The sequence below is a fragment of the Polypterus senegalus genome, chromosome 13, assembly GCF_016835505.1.
Source record: "Polypterus senegalus isolate Bchr_013 chromosome 13, ASM1683550v1, whole genome shotgun sequence".
Lineage (NCBI taxonomy): Eukaryota > Metazoa > Chordata > Cladistia > Polypteriformes > Polypteridae > Polypterus > Polypterus senegalus.
Window position 1 is genome coordinate 89,515,340 of NC_053166.1, and position 6,000 is coordinate 89,521,339.

Genomic DNA, 6,000 nt, shown 5'->3' on the forward strand with positions numbered 1-6,000 from the left:
AAAAGAGGAAGTGCATTATTCAAAATAATGGTTCTTTAATGGCACTATATGGTTCTTTACTGGGTTGCATGGTTCCTTGTAGACCTATTGCTTGACAAGCACCACTTCATTTTGAGAAGTGTTATTTGCATATGAAGTTGGTTCATTGTGCTTTAAAAAATTCCTATTATGTAGAAAAAAACAACAGATCTTTAATGTATGTTAGGCTAAATAGCAGGACACAAAAAAATATTAAGAAAACCCAAACTTACTCTGTGTTTACTATACTTATACAGCAAGAATCCATCCATCCATCCATTATCCAACCCGCTATATCCTCACTACAGGGTCACGGGGGTCTGCTGGAGCCAATCCCAGCCAACACAGGGTGCAAGGCAGGAAACAAACCCTGGGCAGGATGCCAGCCCACCGCAGACAGCAAGAATCCTTTTGGTATTTCATAAATCTGTTACCACCTAGTCATGGTTATTTACTGTATAGAGCCAGTTACAGATCTTAATAAATAAAGGATCTTTCTGGTACTTTCATTTGGATGGGTCTTTTGGAAACCAAAAATGGTTCCCCTATGGCATTACTTTGAAGAACCATTTTTAAAAATGTGGAGAGGAATTTGGAAGAATGGAGAAGGGCTTTGGGAGACAGAGGATTTAAGATAAATAGGATGAAGACAGTATATATGAGGTTTAGTGATGATCAGGATTCAGAAGCTATAGCCTGTAGGGAGAGTTATTGAAAAGAGTGGATACATTTAAATATCTAGGATCAGTGGTAGCCCAAGATGGAAAATCAGAGATAACCCATAGAGTGCAGTGTGGATGGAACAACTGGAAGAAGGTATCAGGAATACTGTGTGATCGAAGAATTAAGATGAAGGTTAAAGTTAAGGTTTTTAAGACAGTGTTAAGACTAGCAATTATATATGGAGCTGAGACATGGGCAGTAAAGACAGAACAGGAGAAGTTAGATGTGCCAAAAATGAGAATGTTGAAAAGGATGTGTGGAGTTACAAACAATGACAAAACAAGAATGAGATAATTAGAGATACAGTAGATATCTAAGAAAGTACAGGTAAGTAGAATGAAATGGTATGACTAGTGATGAGGAAAGATAATGAATGTAGACAAAAGAGTGATGGCAATGGATATACAGGGGAAGAGAAAGTGAGGGGGGGACAATGTGAATAAAGTAAAAGAAGATGTGAAGGAAAGGGCTTGACTGCAGGTGAAGGACCGGGCTGCATGGAGGTGTACCCCACATTGACCCCACATTAAAATGGGAAAAGATAAAGAGGAAAGAAGAAGGTTACATCAATGCTAAGAAAGGGGTGACCCCTTTTCATCTAAGTCTTTATTTTGGCTGCAGAAATCCAAGCCACAATGAAAGCAAACCATTAGATATTTGAGGAGACCAACATAACTTACAGATAAACTCATTTTTCAATTGAAGAATGAACACGGAGTACCTATAAACATAAAGTAAAATACAATTTTCTCATTAGATTGTGATTCATAACTATATAAATGTGAAACTGTGATTCTTTCTGATTGTACATAAAACACAATGCCTTTAAAGTCAGAATTTAATGCTGCTATCAATCAAGAAGAAATAGTTTCAAACACTAATACATTAATTTTAAACCAAAATAAGTCAATATAATGGAGACTTTACATTATTTGGCTGAATTTAAATAAATAAAACACAGTTATGGGCGTTCACAGAAAATGTTCAGGGTGGGGCCAAACGACAAAATTAATGAATGTTCATGGAGACCAATATAACTAATAAGAAAGAGAAGTACATAGAGAGTTTCGTTGAAATTAAACAGCAATATTAGAAAATAATACAAATTGATTTTAAAAGGCTTTTTTTACAATAAGTATTTCATTTAGTGATATTTGAATAAACTGGTGAAGTTTAAGATTGTCAGGCTGCATAGAGAAGACTAGGCACTGCGGGAGCCTTATATGCAAGAAAAAAGAAGTGTAATAGCAGGAAAAGTCCCCGTTTTTACAGACGGTGCAGGCGCTCAAGTCAACTCTCTACCCAGCACACACCCAAGCCACCCTTCGATCCTCGCGATTATAACCCTATCCAGTCAGATCTAAATAAAAAAAGCATTTACAACAGAAAATCTTGAGTCCTGGCTGGTTGATAATGTGTGGGACATGATCAGAGACGATGTCTCATAGGTCTCTCTTATGAGATCGTACATTTAACGTGTTATCGAACTGCAAAAGAGAAAATGGATGGTCATTCCAAACAAGTGTCAAGTGGTGTACTGAAAAGGAAAGTAAAAAAAAATGTGAGAGAAGCATAAAACCATGTTGGACTGAAAACTATACAAGACATTTGAAAAAAATCTAATACAATTATTATTTGAATAAGCACTTCGAACAAGCTGCGAATACCGCAGTGCAGACCAAAGAGAATGACCTAACAAATAATCAAAAGGGGACTGGTATAACCGCTTCTTGCAGCTTTAATATCAACGTGCAGCGCAGTTCTGGGGAAGTCGCCGACATAAACGTGAACAACCAACGACGTAGCAGTCAACGAGGCAATTGCAAGAGAAAAGACACACGAAACAAAGCTAAACCCGAAGAAGGAACCCTTCCGGTCTTTTACGTTATTTGGCCCAAAAACACTCAGTTGCGTATCACCGTTCTACCGTGAAGTGCATGAACCTTTTAAAAATGTTTAATTGATGTTCGATAACTGCGATATCAAAAAAACTGTTGAACTCTAGCAGATGCGATTTTAAACTCATCAGTTTGCCACTTGCATTGCAATGCACAAACGAAAAAAAAGGAAGGTGAAGTCGACCCGATATAAAGTTTGAAACCTTTTTATATTTTAATTCATGCACCTGATTTATTATATGCATTTGTGAAGTTTATAAACTGCAAGTTTTATGTGAGTGTATGTTAAATACCAGTCACTTCAACAGATGCACTTATTTTGTCCCAACTTACTAAAGCGAACGGTTCATTCTTATGCGCAGGAATGTTAGTTAGGTGAACACATCGCCAAAATAGCTGTGCATGTAACGTACTTGTCATCAGCCAAGTGTTCACATTTTAAATGGCTTTTCCGCTCAAAGCGAACTGTATGAAAGGAATTGGGGGAGACAGCTTACAATACAATACAATACAGTACAATTTATTTTTGTATACCCCAAAATCACAGAAGGAGTGCCGAAATGAGCTTTAACAGGCCGTATTTTTTGATAGGCCCACAGCCTTGACTCTTTTTGAAGACAAGGAAAAACTCCCAAAAAAACTCTTCTAGGATAAGAAACGGAAGAAATCTCGAGAAAGGCAATTCGAAGAAAGATCCCTTTCCAGGTAGATTGGGCGTGCAGTGGGTGTCAAAAAAGGGGGTAAATACAATGCAATACACAGAACAGAAGTAATTCTCAATAAAATACGATAGTACAATAGTAATATTACAAATGCTAACTTCAGGAGAAGATTAAATCACATAATACTGTATGATTCACATGGCTTTGTCCCCCCCAGGACGCTAGATGGAAGCAAGCCTAGGCTCGAATCCCCACATGGATGCCCAGAACGCATGCCGGGTATTGTGGTCCCGGTGAACTGTGGGGGCTGCCAGGGGGAGCTGCAGGATTTGGGAGTACTCCATAGGGCTCCAACGTCACCCAGAAGTGCCCTCCCAGGGATTAGATAAAGGGAGCTGCCTGCCACACATCAATGAATCAGAGTCGGGAGGCAGTGGGCTACGCTTTTGGAGGGGAGAAGGGGAGAAGGAATGAAGCAGCCAGAAGAGAGGATTGGAGAGGAAACTTAAAAGTCTGTGTATTGGCTGTGGCTGAGCTGAGTGGATTAAAAGTCCTTTATTTGAGAACCTGAGTTGTGTTGGTCGTGTGTGTCTGGGGTTTGGGGGGCTTGGTGGCGCCACCTACTGTTCACAGCGGCTACACTCTTGTCCACTTTTTTTTTGTAAATGTTTTTATTTAATTTTACTTATTTATTTTAATAATGGGATAAAAATAATAATGAAGAATCAAAGGCACAACACTATTAAACTGTGAGAGCACAAAACTCAGCCATTTGATCGACTGCAACCTATTCTTCAACTTTTAGATGAATGGACAATTTAAGATTCTCACTGGTGCACACATGCTTTATTTTTTTTGGATGCATATTCAGAATATGGGGTTTCGACGTGGCTAGTGAACTTTGGATGGAAGGACAAAAAAATAACATTTGGAAAAGGTGATTACAAATCTGGTGTGTAATAAGGAAGTAAAAGCCTACAATGCAAATTAAAAGTTAAAAACACAATATGATTAACAGTATTGGTGTGGTCAATTTAATGCAAATCCATTAACGCTAAGATAGCAACTGAAAAAGCAAATATCATTCAGCTTTCGAGGGGAGCGCTTGGCCATCCCCACCATCGACACCCATTCAGATAGCCTTTCAGAATTTATTTACCCAAAATATTTCTTATACATCCTTCCATTTTCAAATTCACCTCCAATTCTGAGGGCATAAAGAAGTAAAGCACATCCTGACTTTATATGGTGCAAGGCAGGAAAGAACTTTGGACCAGACTTAGTACGTTTCTTGTTTATCCCCTATGAAATGAATATATTAATAGAATATATTTTTGTGTTTATATAATTTCTCATGAACATTTTGAAGTCAGTTCAGTTTTTTTCCAGGCATCTCTTGACTATATACTGCATATATATATATATATATATATATATATATATATATATATATATATATATATATATATATATATATATGGTATGTATGAAATCCCCACATATGACATACTATTCACCTCACCTTGATGTCTATTTATGCAAGACTTTGAGCTTTTGGGGATTCTTTTCTAATTTTGGCCAGCTAGACCTGAATAACTGTAATTTTAGGCTGTTTTTGGACCTTTTGTTGGACAGGAAATTACAGCCATATGAGTAAACCAATAGGTGTCTTCAGCAAAAATGATCAGAAGGACTAGGAATTGTGTGCATGCTACATCACCTGACATCAATCAAAGTTACTCCTTTTCACAAAACTTTGGAAAAATGGGGATCGGTAATATAGGCATGTAGAGTGTCGTTTTATACAATTTCAAGGTTGCTGATCATGAATATAAACATATTTGTGATATTTGATTCCTCACTCTCAGAAGGTTAGAAATGGCAAATTTCAAACATAAGCATGTGGGGGTATCGTTTGAGACTTTTTCAATTTCAGTGATTATGAATGTGATGTTATTTTTAATCCTTTATTAGGCAAAAATTGACTCATTTGTGTTACATTCAAGAATATTTAGACTTTAAACATTTAAACTGAAGAACATCTTTAAAAATTTCAAATATCTGATGCAACTATCATGGTCTATTATGTTTTTCTGCTTCATGAAGTAAATTGTTACATTTTGAACTCCTTGAATTAGAACTGTTCACTCAGGCTTTTAATGTATTTGAAATAAAAAAAAAATCTTATTTTAACAAAACTCACACTTGGAATGATAAAGGTGATAATTTGGTCAGTTTTATTGTTAATAATGAAAGAAAAAAGGTTAATTTCTTTACTGAATAACCAGGATACTTTTTGTTTTACTATTTTGCAAAGCTTCTTTTAAAATTTGTATGGAAATTCAAGTTTTTTTTTTTACTGTAGTGTGATTTTGATTTGACTATACAGTATTTTCTAAAAAGTGGTCAGCTTTTTACCAGCAAGTTTTGTTATACTACATTTTATCACAATTTTACCCCATATGGAAATACATATATTTTCATATTTGAAAAATAAATATTTATACAAATCATAGCCCAATAAAGAAATATAAATGATAATGAGTAAGTTTCATGCACTAAAGAGTATTTACTAATAGATGATTTGTTTTGCCAGCTTACAGTTCATTTTTCAAGCACGCAAAATAAACTGTAATTAATAATTATATTTTTTCAAGAACAAATTTATTTGCAAATCCATTGTCTACCATGGGGGTATA